At 47.1% G+C, this 18651-nt stretch overlaps 1 protein-coding gene across 2 annotated transcripts in view; it reads left to right on the forward strand.

Moving 5' to 3' along the window:
• Nucleotides 1–2105: 2105 nt before the first annotated feature.
• The window catches only part of LOC137562977 (RING finger protein 24), a 146732-nt gene continuing 130186 nt past the window's right edge, over nt 2106–18651 (forward strand). For both annotated transcript variants that reach the window (XM_068274867.1, XM_068274884.1), the window contains exon 1: nt 2106–2197. The gene's annotated coding sequence lies outside the window, so the exon portion shown is untranslated. The remainder of the gene's footprint in view (nt 2198–18651) is intronic.

An 18651-nucleotide genomic window follows, 5' to 3' on the forward strand; every position in this document is an offset into this window, starting at 1 on the left:
AGTGTCCCCCTCCATGCCATGTGGTGATGTCAGTGTCCCCTATGCCATGCAGTCAGTACATATGATCAGTGTACCCCTCCATGCCATGTGGTGATGTCAGTGTCCCCTATGCCATGCAGTCAGTATATATGATCAGTGTCCCCCTCCATGCCATGTGGTGATGTCAGTGTCCCCTATGCCATGCAGTCAGTATATATGATCAGTGTCCCCCTCCATGCCATGTGGTGATGTCAGTGTCCCCTATGCCATGCAGTCAGTATATATGATCAGTGTACCCCTCCATGCCATGTGGTGATGTCAGTGTCCCCTATGCCATGCAGTCAGTACATATGATCAGTGTACCCCTCCATGCCATGTGGTGATGTCAGTGTCCCCTAGGCCATGCAGTCAGTGTATATGATCAGTGTCTTCCCCCCTTCCATGCGGTGATGTCAGTGTCCCCTATGCCATGCAGTCAGTATATATGATCAGTGTCCCCCTCCATGCCATGTGGTGATGTCAGTGTCCCCTATGCCATGCAGTCAGTACATATGATCAGTGTCCCCCTCCATGCCATGTGGTGATGTCAGTGTCCCCTATGCCATGCAGTCAGTATATATGATCAGTGTCCCCGTCCATGCCATGTGGTGATGTCAGTGTCCCCTATGCCATGCAGTCAGTGTATATGATCTGTGCCATGCCATGTGGTGATGTCAGTGTCCCCTATGCCATGCAGTCAGTATATATGATCAGTGTCCCCCTCCATGCCATGTGGTGATGTCAGTGTCCCCTATGCCATGCAGTCAGTATATATGATCAGTGTCCCCCTCCATGCCATGTGGTGATGTCAGTGTCCCCTATGCCATGCAGTCAGTATATATGATCAGTGTCCCCCTCCATGCCATGTGGTGATGTCAGTGTCCCCTATGCCATGCAGTCAGTACATATGATCAGTGTCCCCCTCCATGCCATGTGGTGATGCCAGTGTCCCCTATGCCATGCAGTCAGTACATATGATCAGTGTACCCCTCCATGCCATGTGGTGATGTCAGTGTCCCCTAGGCCATGCAGTCAGTATATATGATCAGTGTCCCCCTCCATGCCATGTGGTGATGTCAGTGTCCCCTATGCCATGCAGTCAGTACATATGATCAGTGTCCCCCTCCATGCCATGTGGTGATGTCAGTGTCCCCTATGCCATGCAGTCAGTACATATGATCAGTGTACCCCTCCATGCCATGTGGTGATGTCAGTGTCCCCTAGGCCATGCAGTCAGTGTATATGATCAGTGTCTTCCCCCCTTCCATGCGGTGATGTCAGTGTCCCCTATGCCATGCAGTCAGTATATATGATCAGTGTCCCCCTCCATGCCATGTGGTGATTTCAGTGTCCACTATGCCATGCAGTCAGTACATATGATCAGTGTCCCCCTCCATGCCATGTGGTGATGTCAGTGTCCCCTATGCCATGCAGTCAGTATATATGATCAGTGTCCCCCTCCATGCCATGTGGTGATTTCAGTGTCCACTATGCCATGCAGTCAGTATATATGATCTGTACCATGCCATGTGGCAAGTCAGTGTCATCCTATATGCCATGCAGTCAGTGTCACCTAATAAGCCATCCCCCGTGCCATGCAGTCAGTGTATGTGATTAGTTCCATGCCATGCAGTCAGTGTCACCTCCATGCCATGCAGTCGGTGTTATGTGATTATTGCCATGCCATGCAGTCAGTGTCAGACACAGTGATGAGTGCCATGCAGTCAAAGTATGTGATTATTGCCATGCCATGCAGTCAGTGTATGTGATTAGTGCCATGCAGTCAGTGTATGTGATTAGTGCCATGCCATGCAGTCAATGTATGTGATTATTGCCATGCAGTCAGTGTATGTGATTAGTGCCATGCCATGCAGTCAATGTATGTGATTAGTGCCATGCCATGCAGCCAGTCAGTGTCAGACAGACACAGTGATGAGTCTGGCTCTTTCTCTCCCAGTCCCTCCGGTAGCCCCGCCCTCTGTGTACAGCGGGGCGGCCTGTGATTGGAGGAAGGCGGGGGGTTCTGGCTCTCCCATGCTACGTGAGAAGATATACAGACAAATTATCATTGTGCGATCCGAGGCCGATCCGAACAGCCCGCAGAGCAGAGGAGCCCGCCAGCCCCGCCACCTACATCTACCGGAGCCGCTGCTGGAGCTGCCCAGCCCCCGGGTGACGGGTGAGTCCCTGCTGCATGCTGCTGCTGTCACATGTGGGTGTGCTGCTACTGCTATGTGATCCCCGCCTGCAGGGACCCCCATCAGAGACCATGCATACCAGAGAGACCCTTGTGTTACAGAGACCCCCATGCAAGACAGAGATCCCCATCCATGCCAGAGAGACCCCCCCCCCCAACCATGCCAGAGAGACCCTCATATTAGAGACAGACCCCATGCATACCAGAGACAGAGAGCCCCTCATGCCAGAGACAGAGAGACCCCCATGCCAGAGGCAGAGCGATCCCATGCCAGAGACAGACCCCCATGCAAAACAGAGAGATCCCCATCCATGCCAGAGAGACCCCCATACCCGAGACAGACCCCCATACATACCAGAGAGACCCCCATACCCGAGACAGACCCCCATACATACCAGAGAGACCCCCATACCCGAGACAGACCCCCATACATACCAGAGAGACCCCCATACATACCAGAGAGACCCCCATACCCGAGACAGACCCCCATCCATGCCAGAGAGACCCCCAAGCATACCAGAGAGACCCCCATACATACCAGAGAGACCCCCAGGCATGCCAGAGACACCTAGATCTCTATGCAGTGCTCTGCATATGTCATCTACATGCTTGCAATGCACTATATATAGAAGGAAAGCTCACAGAGCATTGCCCTGTATCTATAGCTCCTGCTGATCATGGCTCATGCATTACATGCTACATATGTATCTATTCCTGGCATTTGCCACTTAGATGCCAGGCTGGCAGGCAGGCCTCTCATTCATTGCATTGCAGATTGCAGAGGAGTCCTGATCAGCTGTTATTTCTGCATTGCCATCTCCCTTCAGTAACTGTGCATGTGCAGTGTCCTTGCTAGTCCTGGGCTAGCTAAAGCCATACATACTGAGATTTTTAAGATCATCTGACAGATCTCTGTTAAATGATGGGGTCTGTGAAAAGGGGGGCACTATTGTTAATCCATATTTTTATGTTATAAATGATTTAATTAAAGGGGCTCATCAGCACTACAATATTTTTCTCAGATGCGATCATTCAATCAGGTTTGCGGGATCGTAAGTAATCGGAAAGGTAATTATCGATTGACATGGGCCGATAAGGGCAATATCTCTCTTTACGATTGGGAAATCCAACACTCTGACAAAACTCTGTATTCTGGTCGATCGTAGAATTGTAGAAGGATTTCTGTACAATTCTGTCGTAAAAATCAGATCTCATCTGAGGAAAATATTGTACAGTTAATGGGCAACTTAAGATACAATCAGAAGATGAGATAACTTGTGATCAATGTATTTCTGAAGCTCTAGAATGACTGAAAGGATCCATTTTTGCATAGGGTCGATTGTAATCGTAATCTGTGCACACGGTTTACATCAGATTTGTATTTTCCCGAATTGATCGTGTTGTGCTCAAACCAGTGATCTCTATGTGTGTCACCAGTCATGGTTGTCACAGATGTGAGACCGCAATCTGCCGCCAGAACAACATTATCGATCTCCTGTTCGGACGCCGTTACTTAAGTAACAGACCGCGTTAGCCGGTACACTGGTGGCCGATATTTCTTTATAACCGTGAGAATTATTGATCAGGCGATAAGAAATAGGATAGGGAACATTAAGGGTCATTATCGGTCGGTGATACTACAAGAGCGAAGCTGAGGTTGGCAGATATCTGCCGTTTTTATTCCCGTTCGAAAACCCAAATGATCGTATTGCCATCAATTGCGTTTGCATATTTTTGATTTATGCCTGTGATGGTTTATACTATTGATGATCTCTATGGCTGGTTTCAGGGTTGTAATGTGTGATCGTGCTTGTGCTCCTTACTATGATGCGATGATGTAATAGACTTGTGTTATGGGTGTTTGGAGTGCTTTGTGCTATTTACCAGCACATGTGCTGCTCACTAACATGCACATGGTCTAGTGTGGCTTTGTTATTCGCCACAATGCCTCAGGGTGGAATGCAGATACAGGACTGCTTGTACAACACTCACTCTTGTGTGTGTGCCCTGGTGTCATTTTCCCTTTCATGTCCTGTAATGCAATATCTCCTTGGTATGAGCTGTGCTAAATATTGCCCTGGCCCGGTCATGTACTCTTTGTACTGACGGTTACATCCGCTTGGTAGGATCTGGCCTTTGTGTGAGCAGCTCTGTGGCATCCTGTGTGTGTGTGTGTGCCAGTCTCTGTGCGACGTGCATTGCTGGCATTGCTTCCTAGCAGAACCGATTGCCTATCGTGGCCAGAGAGCAGGCCTGGACCAATCACGACGGGATGAAAATATCACATCTGGTACTCAGAGCTGTGGAGTGTGTTCTGTTAGCAGTGGAAAGTTGTAGCTTGCTGCCCTCTGGCAGGTACAGAAAGGGGCTCCGCGTTTAGCAGAGTCACTGTAATAACAATAGTAATGCATTGCTCTTTTAAAGTGTACCTGAGGCAGCCCAAATAAATGCACAAGTGCGGCGATACTGCGCCTGCGCAGCGAGTCGAAGCTGCTCATTCACGAGTGGCTCCGTGCTACCACACAGGAGTGATTGAACTCAGACATGAAGAATGCGGCTGCGAGCTTTCAGAGGGCCCTGTGCAGCGACGGTGACGTCACACATATACGCAGACAACCACGCAGGCAACTTGTATGTGCACGGAGCCAGCGGTGGACACTGACTGGTAAAGTATACTGCACGGGGGACAGCGCCGGGGGTGCCGTAGTGTTCGTCTCTTATCCTGATATCACGCCATTACTGCCGTGCACCCGATCTGGCGTGTCTGCCTTACATCTTGCAGCATGTTCGATTGATTATATACGACCAATTTCTGCATGGAACTGATCGCATCGTCAATCGGGCATGATCTTGGTGGGACCTTTTAATGTACTTGTATTATTGGTTTTACTCTTTAAGATATTGGGATGTAAGCTGGCCTGTGTATAGTACAAGCTCTGTGCCTATACTGAAAGGAAACTAACTGCAGTGTGTGCTTTTGCCCGCAATCCGCCCATCCCTCTCCACTCCCCGTCACCCTTGTTACCAGCACTTCCGCAAACACTGAGTGCTAGTGATTAATTATTTTTGTAAACAGAGGGAGTGCCATGCTTGCTAGCAAAACTTAGATCAGTTGTACGAGTATAAAGCCCAGTACACACCGAGGAATCAGATCGATATTCAGATCTGAAATTGATCAGCTATAGAAGAAAGCTAAAAGTATTAGAGGCAGAGGATCAGCAGGAGAGCCAGGCAACTGCTATTTCTGAAGCGGATCGGAGATGAAAAACTAACTTTAACAAGTAACTTGTCTATATATCTTATATAAAGTTTAGATAGTTTACACAGCAATTCTAGCTGCAAACAGCTTCAACAGTTTATGATTATTTATTCCTGTTATACAATGAGGGCAGCCATGTTCTGTTTGTCACATTACACACAGGCAAGCTGCTCTGCATCTCCAGCCCTCAGCCTGTGAAAACTTCACTCCTCCCCTCTGCCTCTGAAATCTCTGGCTAGTAACACCTCCTCCTTCTGCCCAGAGTGAGCTCCCATGAGCCCTTGCTAGCTGGGACTGAGTGCCTTGGCGTTTTGGAGAAGCTGTGGGTGAGACTTGTTTAGTTTATAAGGAATTAGAGTATCAAAACAAAAACAAAAAAGTATTTGGCTTGAGGAATGCCCTATAAACTATAGGAAAGGAACACAATTATGCAATGAGTAAAAGTTTATCTCGGATCCACTTTAAAAGGAAATAAATATGGCAGCTTCCACATACCTCTCGCTACAGTTGTCCCGTAATAAAATACGTAAAACAAACCTTCCCCAAGTGGTAAATAGCGTGGGCAGGGGGTGTACAAGCATTACTTACCTTCGGAGAGCTGCTCCCTAGCTCCCCCCATCTGTATGTGCTCCTCCATCTTCTGCAGCCACACCAGCAGATGCCGCACATTGAAGTGTCCGCAGCAGTGTCGCTTATTCCCGGCCGTTGCAATGCATGCTGGGAGATGTAGCCCTTCAGTGTGCACGTATCTCTCAGCCACCATGATCAGCCCAATAGTAATTGGGGCAGTAATAAATAACATTTTATTTTTTGTGGATAGAGTGGTGAATAGTTAAAGGGAACCTGAGGAAATAGGGATTTGGAGGCTGCCATATTTATTTTCTGAAATGTGACATAATGAGATAGACATGTGTATGTACAGTGCCTAGCACACAGATAACTATGCTGTGTTCCTTTTTTTCTTTCTCTGCCTGAAAGAGTTAAATATCAGGTATGTAAGTGGCTGACTCAGTCCTGACTCAGACAGGAAGTGAATACAGTGTGACCCTCACTGATAAGAAATTCCAACTATAAAACACTTTCCTAGCAGAAATTGGCTTCTGAGAGCAGTAAAGAGATAAAAAACGGGAATTTCTTATCAGTGAGGGTCACACTGTAGTCACTTCCTGTCTGAGTCAGGACTGAGTCAGCCACTTACATACCTGATATTTAACTATTTCAGGCAGAGAAAGGAAAAAAAGGAACACAGCATAGTGATTTGTGTGCTAGGCACTGTACATACACATGTCTATCTCATTATGTCACATTTCAGTTGTGGTATCCTTTAAGGTCCCTACCCCATGTACATAATAAAAGGGCGCCTGGAAATTTCTGCTGAAATGTGATGCAAATTGAATACTGAAAATTGGTAATACAATCTCCACCCCATAATTGTTTTTTGATTAGGGAGCAATCAATCTCTGAGTTGAGCCCATATACCTGGATTTCCCGTATACAGAACTCCATCTTCTATACAGATGATAGCACTTTATACATGAAAGCACTCCTGAATTGTGAGAGATGTGGAGGCTGCCATATCTATTTCCTTTTAAACAATGCACATTGCCTGGCTTTCCTGCTAATCATTTTCCTCTAATGCTTTTTGTCATAGACCCTAAACAAGCATGCAGATCAGATGTTTCTGACTGAAGTCTGACTAGACCAACTGCATGCTTGTTACAGGTGTGTGATTCAGGCAGTACTGATGCATGAAAGACCAGCAGGGCTGCCAGGTAATATGTATTGTTTAAAAGGAAATCTGAAGTGAGAGGGATATGGAGGCTGCCATATTTATTTTCTTTAATGCAAATTGCCTGGGTGTCCTGCTGATCATCTGCCTCTAATGGCTGGTACATACCATTGATTTTGCATAGATCAGAAAGACCATCAGACCTGTCGGAAGTAATCAATTGGACCGTCAATCTGACAGAAAATTGCATCGTGTGTACCAGGCATAATCCTTTTAGTCCTAGACCCTAAACAAGCATGGAGATCAGATGTTGCTGACTGGATTAGCTGCATGCTTATTTGTGTGTGTGATTCGGGCACTACTGATGAATGAAAGATCAGCAGGGCTGCCAGGAAATCTGCATTGTATAAAAGGAAATGAATAGGGCAGCCTCCATATCTCTCTCACTTCAATAACATAGAGTAACCAAGCAGCTCGGGGTGACCCAAACCACTAGGAAAGTATAGGGGGCTAAAAGAGACCGTAAAGCTCTCCGACTAATAAGCAATGCTTGGTGATATTTGCCTTCTTAAAACTGAAGGAAATCTGCAATAATTCAGCTATAAGGCCTGGTGCACACCAGAGGAGTTTTTATGAACGTTTTGAGTTTTTAAATCTGCTGCTAATGTTATCCTATGTGTCTGTGCACACTGGAGCAATGAGGTTTTGTAAAAAAAAACCATAGCATTACATTGGGAAGAGCTTTTAGAGGTTTCAAAAGCTCTTCCCAATGTAATGCTATGGGTTTTTTTTACAAAACCTCATTGCTCCAGTGTGCACAGACACATAGGATAACATTAGCAGCAGATTTAAAAACTCAAAACGCTCAGAAAAACTCCTCTGGTGTGCACCAGGCCTAAGTGAACATTTGTGGTTACCCACAATGCACCACTACTGAATATGCAAATTATCTATTTTCGCCCCTGTAAGCCAGGCAAGCATCCAGAACCACTGGTGTATAGCAAGCCTATAGTTTTAAATATTACACAGCCACACCAACCCCACATGTAGACAGCCTGTTCCGGGCTTTTAGTCCTCATCAGTACATGGCAGGGATTGATACGGCTGTATGAGATAGGGCTTAGACCAGTACAACAGAGGAACCAAGCAGCTCAGGGTGACCCAAACCACTCGGAATGTATAGGGGGATAAAAGGGACCAAAAGGACCTACTAATAACCAATGCTTCAATGAATTTCAATAAGATATTTATTATTAATAGCAATCATGATACATTTTACTATCATTACTGCTGTTTGCACCACCTTACTAAATATTCCTCCTGTTATCCTCTGTGCTGTACACACACTGCTCCTCCACATGAATACAGCACATGACATGATGATGCGCTGCTGTGTGCCTGGCTGTGTAATATGCATGTCTCTCCCCACCCTCTGTTTATGTTTATCTGCCTCCCATGTGGAGTTTGCTGAAGGTGAATGTGGGCTGTACCATTCCTTCCTCTCCAGGGAGGGGGGGGGGGGGGGGGGGAGTGTGGAGGTGGACTCTGTGGAAGAGGCTGGAATATACACATCGTGAGATTCACTGGTTATAATGACAGAAGGAGTGTATGTCTGTGTGTGTTACTGGCTAGTTACCATGCCTGTCTTCCTATACGGTGGTGCTTGGAAGTGAAACAGTCTTTGCAGAGGAAACTGGACCTCCCCCCGGCCATGTGGCAGATGGTTTGCTCCGGAGTGACAAGGACGTCTGTCTGCAGCCTGCACTGCTGGTCCTGTGACAGAGGAGGGCTGCTTCAGCACCGCATAGCGCATGTCAGGGTTGTGGGATTATTTATTCATTATTATTATTTATTACTGTCGTTGATGATGTGGCCGCTGCAGTCGTGACCACAATGAGCAATTGCCTGCAGTGACGTTACACTATCCGACTGTCCTTGGCATGTAAAACCAAGAGAGACCTCACACTAATCCATACTTCAATCAGCATTTCAATCAGAAGTTGATTGAAAGGGTCCTGGTTTGTAAAACGTATTTTGTGTTTGGATGCTTTGATAAAAAAAAAAAAAAAAAAAAAAAAAAAAAAAATGTCTAATAGTGTATAGTTTAGGTACTTTAACCAAGGTTTGAACTTCATCCCTATCAGTAGCCTATGCCTCCTTTCCCATGAGAAATCTTTCCCTTTTCTCTAATAGTTCATCAGGGGGTCTGTGTGGCTGATATTGTGGAGAAACCCCTCCCACAGTGTGATGTCATGACCATGGTCCTAAAAGTTTGCCTTTTTCAAACCAATTTTCTGATCTCCTGCATACCCCCGTACTTACTTTTACACCCCTGTGGGTAGGAGGTGGCAGAAATGGATTGAGAATAAATGGGGTTCTAGGCAAGATAGAAATTTTTGCCATTTGCTGATGATCACCTGACTTTTTTAGTTAGATTTGGTGGGGGGGCTGGCATCCACCAGGCCCCGACTCTCTCTCCAGGCCGTAGGCAACTGCCTAGTACTGTCTTGTGGATGATCCAGCTGTGCACAGTGGGAATCCGCTCTCTTGTTCTTCGGAGCCGGGCTGGACAGTATGCTTGTTATGCTGGGTACACACCATGCGTTTTCCCGCTTGATCCGCGGGTCGATCGGGATCGATTCGACTATTTCCGACATGCTCGATTCGAGCTTCGATCGTTCCTGCCGTCGATTTGGCATACTTAACATGCAGATCGACGACAGGAATGATCGAAGCCCGAATCGAGCATGTCGGTAATAGTCGAATCGATCCCGAGCGACCCGCGGATCGAGCGGGAAAACGCATGGTGTGTACCCAGCATTAGAGTCCCCAGCAGCGTGACATCACAGGTAGGCTATCACCAGAGATCGTTAGGAATGATTGTATAGCCTGACAATCATTGTGTGTGTGTGTGTGTGTGTGTGTGTGTGTGTGTGTGTGTGTGTGTGTGTGTGGCTTTGCCTGTTGAGCTGTCAGTCAGAAGGCTGAAGGAGGTAGTGTTGTCCGGATCATGAACGATTCGGATCTTTGATCCGAATCTATTTTGTGAGTCGAATCATCAAAATGAGTGATTCGGATCGCAAAGGGGGCGGGGCCAGGAGCGACACGCCACCTCTCAGCGGGCAGCGGTGTCCTGGAAGCAGAGCAGAGATGGATCGCTCTGTTGAAGGGGAGGCAGCCTTGCACAACCACAGGTAGATGAGAGAGAGAGAGAGAGGGGACATCGGTGCCACTGCCAGATATGTGTAGAGCACACATACTGGCTGAAATGTGCTGCTGATTATAGGCTGGCTGTTCCGTAGTTGTGCACAGTGAACACATAGGAAGCTTTTGGCACAGCTCAGTAACGTTACAGGCAGTATGCTGGGCTAGGACAGGGCAGGCACTGTGATTGCTGTGCAATATGATCCTCCTGCACTGCTCTATACAGCTGCACTTTACTTCTGGGAATGCTTTGGGGAATGGGAGTTGGGAGCATACAGATAAACATATAGGTGAAATATATGTAAAGCATATGATTGCAGAATGTGGGTATTGTGTGCAAACAAACATTTCTGCTCTCTGCTCGTCCCTCCTCCCTTCTCTGTCCACTCCCTGCCCTCTGTCCATCTTCTCCCCTTCTCTGTGTGTCCACCCCCCTCCCCTTCTCCTGTCCTGCTAGTCATTTCACCCCCGAATGCTTCCCTTGTAAAATGATCAGAGATTCGGATCAAAGATCCGGATCTTTTCAATGATCCGATTAAAATCATCCGGATCATTGAAAAGATCCGAACTTCGCATCTCTAGAAGGAGGAGCTTTGTCCCCACCCTATAGCTGCACTTCACAGAGGAGAAAGAGGAGGGCACAGAGCTGCCCCTGCTGGGTGACTGGCCTGCCTGACTCTCAGGACCTGCTGGCCCGAAATTTCAGCATTTGAGCTTTGTACAGTATATAATGCATGGTTTAAATCTAACCTGAAGTGAGGAAACTTGATAGTTACTTGCCTGTGTAGAAGAAAGCCTCTGAATCCTAAAGAGCCTTCCTGGTCCCGTCTTTCCACCGCTGACCCCACTGAATTTATGTGTTTTTGGTACTCCTCTGCAGGCTGACTTCAGGTCCTTGCATCCCAAGTATAGCGCTTCTGAAGACCAGGGCTGTGGAGTCGGTACAACAATCATCCGACTCCTCCGTTTATGAAACCTCCGACTCTGACTCCAGGGCCCCAAAATTACTCCGACTCAAACTCCTCGACTCCAACTCTGACTCCACTGCCCTGCTGAGGACGGCTCATCCATACTGGGCATAAGCGAGCCTGGGCTTGTGTGTACACAGTACAGGTCCTCTTGTCTTCAGAAGTACCTGGGGACGCAAGCACTTCCAGAGCCTGCATGATGAGTGCCGAAGAAGTATGTGACCCGGAGGTCGAATAACTTGATTGGGAGTTGTGTGGGATGAGGCGATATATAGAGGACTGGGAAGGCTCTAATATGGTATCCAGAGCCTTACCTCTACATTGGCCAGTATCTAATTTTTTTTTGCCCCGCTTCTGATTCACTTTATAGGACTGTAGTAAGAAGGCTATGGAGGCTGCCATATTTATTTACTTTTAAGCAATATTGGTTGCCTGGCTGTCCTCCTGATCTATTTGGCTGCAGCAGTGTCTGAATCACACCAGAAACAAACATGCAGCTAATCTTGTCAGATCTGACAATAATGTCAGAAACACCTGATCTGCTGCATGCTTGTTCAGGGTCTATGGCTAGAAGTATTAGAGGCAGAGGATCAGCAGGACAGCCAGGCAACTGGTATTGTTTAAAGGATACCCGAAGTGAGAGGTATATGTAGGCTGCCATATTTATTTCCTTTTAAACAAGCCCTGTTGATCTTCTGGCATAAGTAGTGTCTGAGTCAAAACCCTGGAACAAGCATATGGCTAATCCAGTAAAACCTGAGTCAGAGTACTTGATCTGCTGCATGCTTGTTCAGGGTTTATGGGTAAAAGTATTAGAGACACATGGTCAGGAGGACTGCCAGGCAACTGGTATTGTTCAAAAGGAAATAAATATGGCAGCCTTCATATGCATCTCACCTCAGTTATCCTTTAAAGCACAGTTCCCCAACCCTGTCCTCAGGGCCCACCAACAGTACATGTTTTGCAGGAAACCACAAACATGCAGGTAATTAGTGTCTCAGCAGAGCAGATTGTCTACCTGTGTGGATTTCCACAAAACATGCACTGTTGGTGGGCCTTGAGGACAGGGTTGGGGAACACTGCTTTAAAGGACTTACAAGGTCCAAAAAAAAAAAAGTGAAGCACCTGCTTCAAATTTGATCCCACGGAGGACGTCATCCGCGCCCTCTGTGTAGTTCCACCGGGTCCCTGCTGTTTAGTCGCCTTATTCCTCCCCCCCCCCCCCCCTCCCCTCACAGGCCGGGTCAGGCTCTCATGCCTCAAGTAAAATGGCTGCCCCCCTCGATCCCCGCGCAGGAGACAGCCTGTAGTGTGGATCGGGGGGGGGGCCCTAGAGCTGCTCAGCCGCACTCACGTCTATGCGGACTGCGCAGCCGCGGCCAGCTCCGGGAGCCATTTTACGTGAGGCATGAGAGCCCAACCCGAGCTGTGTGGTCGGAAGCGGCCCGGGGGGGGGGCGATTAAACAGCAGCGACCCGGTGGAACTACACGGAGGGCGCGGATGGCGTCCTCCGTGGGATCAAATTTGAAGCAGGTACTTCACTTACTTTCTTTTTTTTTTTTTTTTTTTTAACTCGTAAGTCCTTTAAAAGGAATTAAATATGGCAACCTCCCTATTCCTCTTGTTACAGTTGTCCTTTAAGCTGTGCATGTTGCCCAGGTTGCAGATATCTCTCAGCAGGAGGATACTGACATGAACTTTTGATAGTTTTTCTTTTGTTTGTTTTGCTTTTTGATCTCCGCTGTATCACAGCCATAGTGTATGAGTTGAGGTAATCCACATATCATGAGGGATCGCCCCTAATGCTTATCCTGTTCTCTTGAAATATATATACAGAGGATATACAAAAATAGATGATGGAAAGAGGAAAAAAAAATCGGTGTCCATTTATAACACTTCCTGAGATTGGTTTTATTTCACAGATATAAACACTGAAAGCGTTCTACGAGTGTCGGATATGTGAATGACGATTTTCTTTCTTGAAAATACATTTTCCTGATAACACCTGATGATGCATGAGATGCTGTCACATCGCAGCAAAGGCTAAAGAGAGGACACCCTAACCTCAAAGCGGACCTAAACTCAGAACTTCCTCTCTGCTCTAAGAGATGAGCAATAGCTTGATAACCTTTAAAGAACAGCTTTTCTTTGTTACAGATGATACAAATCCTGCAATAAATCTGCAGTGTATCTACTTCCTGCTTGTATGGAAGCAGACATAACTCAGTTATCACGCCTAAAAGCTTTGCACGTGCAAACTACAGTGCAGACTACTTAGCACCCTAGTTTGCACATGCAAAGCTTTTAGGCGTGATAACTCCGTTATCACCCTTTTGTGAATCAAGCCCATAGGGTTAACATCATGTGTTTAAAAATTAGCTTCTCTGCTGTGGCAGAGGAGATTCCTGAGCTGACACAGCTAAGAGATCAAATTACAGTGGTGATTAGTCACAGATGAGGGGGGAATTAGACAGGCTAAACTCTCTAGATCCATAAATCCAAATGACTGCGTTCAGTCCAAAGTCAAATCAGTATAAATCAAGTCCAGCTTCCAGATCATGCTGCTCCATAAACGCTTGTGGGAACCAAGTCTATGAGCAAAAACAAAAAGATATAGGAGCGCTCTCCGGTGCATTAACTTCTTGAATTCCTTTTTAAAAGTTTAAAAGTTACACTTACAAGATGTAGAGCAGTAAAAAGCATATGGCACATGTCAGTGCAGTAAACGTCTCCACCATTGGGAACGCTGGCTCTTCTCCGGGTCTGCTACACTATGGCCAGTAGTGTGAGAGGGAACTCCGTGCTCCGGCCGTATCCGTCAAGGGGGTGGGAGGTACCTCTGTCGCTATGTCGGGTCTATTGCATCATTACGCGTTTCGGTGCTCTACGCCTTCATTGTTACATTTTGTTACTGGTGCAACCTGTACATTTTTATGCATTACACCAGTAACGTGTAAAAATGTACTTGTTAATGTCCGCGATAGCTTCCTGCACCAGCGGGAATGCATGCAAAGGTATACATGGCGGCCTGCCGACTCCGATGTTGGCAAAAACGAAACTAGCTGGCAGCGGGGGAGGAGGAGCCATGAGTGACTGCGAGGGGTCACAGGATGGCTGCTGCAGGGGGCTGGTAGATGCCCCAGGTAAGTGAAACTCATTTTTATTTTTTTGAGTGAAGCCCCTTTCCCTCCTGTTTTCCCCTCCCACGCCTCTGTTCCTCTCTGATTGTCCAATATTTCTCACTAGCCGTCCCGCGTCATAGCATACGCCGCATCTTCTATCTATCTAATAGAGTACGTGCCTCAACCTTGAAGCAAAAAGAATAAAGGTGGGTACACACATCAGATAAAAGTCTTTGGAAAAATGAAAGATCACAGACCAATTTTACTCCCTTCCATGTAGTATCAGAGCCACACCTACACAGTCTATTCTATTGAGCTGCACTCCCCATTAGATAGAAATATTTGCAAGATGCTGCACACAAAGTTGCTGTACACATTCAAAAGATCATTATCTGCAAAAGATCCGTTCCTGCAAAAGATCAGTACCTACAAAATACATTCATAGTCTATATTTCCATGCGGATTATTGTGGACATTTTTCCGCATAAGGGCATAAGCATCCGCATACAATGAATTTTCGATGCTGGTCGAAAACACAAATATTTCTGAAGATTTTCGTGAAAATTCACCAAAACAAGAAAACAGGATTTTCGATGCGAAAATGACTTAGGCGAAAATTCGCAAGCAACACTGCTACATGCTACATTAGCACTATCCAGGAGCGCCACAGGGAGGATTCCCAATGCCCCCTTTTTATACAACCGGAGGGACCGCGGGAACCACAGCGGCACCCCGGAGGGGGAGGCTAGGTGCCGCAGGCGCCCCCCCCCCCCCCAACCGTGGCCAGCGCCAGGGAGAGCCGTCTGCACCCACCTCCCAATATTAAAAACAGGCACTTACCTTAACGTCCATTGCGTTCTGCTACATGCGCATTAATTTTCTCATGGAAAGCATTTTTTGCAGTTTGTATCCTTTGGAGGCAGGTGGTGGATTGCTTGCTCCGGTGGTGTGAGCCCTGGAGTGAGTTGTCTGCACCTGTCCTCCCCCCCCCCCCCCCCCCCCCCTCTGGAGTGCTGTATGTGAGCCAGCCCTGAGCTCTAAAGCTCGGGGTGACCCATGCTTCACTCCTTTCTCATGTGGTGCCCCCAAGTTAATGCGCATGTAGCAGAACGCAATGGACGTTAAGGTAAGTGCCTGTTTTTAATATTGGGAGGTGGGTGTGGACGGCTCTCCCCGACGCTGGCCACGCTTGGGGGGGGTCGCCTGCGCCTCCCCCTCCGGGGTGTCGCTGTGGTTCCCAGGCAGTGAGAGAGCCTGGGACCCTGTGGTCCCCCCGGTTGTATAAAAGGGGGGCATTGGGAATCCTCCCCGTGGCGCTCCTGGATAGTGCTAATGTAGCATGTAGCAGTGTTGCTTGCGAATTTTCGCCTCGAAAATCCCGTTTTAGTTTTTTGGCGAATTTTTTAACGAAAATCTTCAGAAATATTTGCGTTTTCGACCAGCATCGAAAATTCATTGTATGCGGATGCTTATGCCCTTATGCGGAAAAATGTCCACAATAATCCGCATGGAAATTCAATCTATGCGGACGTTTATACGGAAAAATGCCCGCAATAATGCGCAAGGAACTTCTCTGAATGCGGGCAGCCGGGCGCTAATGCCCTTATGTGGAAAATGTCCGCAATCATACGCAAGTAATGCGAAAATGACTGGCCTTAGGCGAAAATTAACGTGAAAAAATTAGATGGAAAATTTGCCTGTCAAAACGAAATTAGGCGAAAATTCGGTAAAAATTTATCGAAACAAATTTTTGCATTTTCGCTCATCACTGGCATGTAGCAGGGCGACTGCTTTGCAGTATTGGTTTTTTGACCCTGCATAGTTTGGCATGCAAAAGCAAATGCATATTTGCATGAGCATTGCCTCATGAATAGCCAATTAGGCCAGATTTGCAAAGCCAGACTTGCTAGGGTAGGCCTCTTTTCCACGGACAGTTGATAAGCAGTAACATGCCTCTCAAACTCTTACAACTGCTCACTACTGCCTGGTAACAGCTTGCTGCTGCCTGGAAACTGCTTGTTGCTGCCTGGAAACTGCTTGTTGCTGCCTGGAAACTGCTTGTTGCTGCCTGGAAACTGCTTGTTGCTGCCTGGAAACTGCTCGCTGCTGCCTGGTAACTGCTTGCTGCTGCCTGGTAACTGCTTGCTGCTGCTTGGTAATTGCTTGCTGCTTCCTGGTAACTGCTTGCTGCTTCCTGGTAACTGCTTGCTGCTTCCTGGTAACTGCTTGCTGCTTCCTGGTAACTGCTTGCTGCTTCCTGGTAACTGCTTACTGCTGCCTGGTAACTGCTTACTGCTCCCTGGTAACTGCTTGCTGAGCACACAGCTCAACAGTCCGTGGAAAAGAAGCCTAAAACTTGGTGATTGAGCACGCATACATTTTCTCATGCAAAGTACTTCTTCTTCTTGTTTGAAGGTTGAGGCACTTAGGCCCCATACACACATCAGACCATAGTCTTTTGAAAATGAAAGATCACAGACCAATCTTACCACCCTTCATGTAGTATGAGAGCCATACTCTACACAGTCTTTTCTATGGAGCTGAACTCCACATCAGAAAAAAATCTTTGCAAGATGCTGCACACACAGATGCTGTACAGACACAAAAGATCAGTATCTGCAAAAGATCTGTTCCTGCCAAAAATCCATTCCTTCAAATTGCAATGATAGTCTATGAGATCTGCAGATCAGCATACACACATGATTTAACTGACATTCATCTGCAGATCAGATCCACCAGGATGGATTTTCAGATCTGTGGATGATTGCTTGATCTGCAGATGAATGTTAGTTAAATCATGTGTGTATGATGATCTGCAGATCTCATAGACTATCATTGCAATTTGCAGGAATGGATTTTTGGCAGGAACAGATCTTTTGCAGATACTGATCTTTTGTGTCTGTACAGCATCTGTGTGTGCAGCATCTTGCAAAGATTTTTTTCTGATGTGGAGTTCAGCTCCATAGAAAAGACTGTGTAGAGTATGGCTCTCATACTACATGAAGGGTGGTAAGATTGGTCTGTGATCTTTCATTTTCCAAAGACTATAGTCTGATGTGTGTATGAGCCTTTACTCTATTATATATATAGATTCTGAGACAATGCAGTTTCTGGAGTGAAGGGCGGGCATTACATACACAATCAGGCAGAGGAGATTAAAGGGGCCCATACACCTAACGATTTTCCCGCCGATATACAGCAAATTCGATCACTGTAATCAAATCTGCTGTGAAATCGTCGCGCAACTGATGACAGAACGATCAATTTCCGTCCCAAATTAATCGTTCTCATCGATCGGTCCGTGCGGAAGATTTTGCTCAATCGCCGGCGGGTCGGGAGTGCGTCGATAGCGCGTCCGAATGTCCGACGACCGACGCTAGCGTCAATACATTACCTGATCTGGCCGGCGCGTATCCCCACTGTCACAGCTGCTCCTTCTCCGCTGGGCTCCGGCTGGCTTCACTTCTTCCTGTCTGGAAAGGAAGTTTAAACGGTAGTGCCCTCTACTGTTTAAACTTCCCCGGATGTGAAGTGAAGCCAGTCGGTCCGGAACCCAGCGGAGAAGGAGCAGCGGTGACAGCGGGGACTCGCGCCGGCCGGAGCAGGCAATGTATAGCTGGGGGGGGGGGGGGGGGGGGGTTTGGGTGGGTGTATGGCCAGTGTATGGCCACCTTTAGGGAGTAAATACATCAGGATTGTCTTCAAAATAGCCACACTAAAAATGGGAAAAAAGGATTTTCTCTTCTCTCTTTTTTTTTTTTCCTGTACAAAAATCACTAAAATCAAAATGTGGACAGTGCAATACATATGTTATGTAAGTAGAGCAAGTATTTATCTACTTATATAGGTGGTTGTTTTTTTCTGAGCTCCTCTTTAACCACTTTCAGACAATGTTAATTGAAATCTACGCCCTGTTTCGGAGCTGTTATCTCTGCCAGGGCATAGATTTCACTCACCGCCGCTAAATGCTCTCGCCACTACCGCAGATCTCCCCCTCGCCGCAGGTACCTGACCAGCTCGCAAAGCTTTGCCGTCATAGCGATGGCAGAGCGAATGGACTGGGGCGATGGGTGATCGGCAATTCCATGCGGTGTGATGTCGGCGGCCCCGGTTTTTGGTGCCAGCGGTCTCTGGTCCTTAAGGGGCCAGAGAC

Source organism: Hyperolius riggenbachi, chromosome 1, assembly GCF_040937935.1.
Source record: "Hyperolius riggenbachi isolate aHypRig1 chromosome 1, aHypRig1.pri, whole genome shotgun sequence".
Lineage (NCBI taxonomy): Eukaryota > Metazoa > Chordata > Amphibia > Anura > Hyperoliidae > Hyperolius > Hyperolius riggenbachi.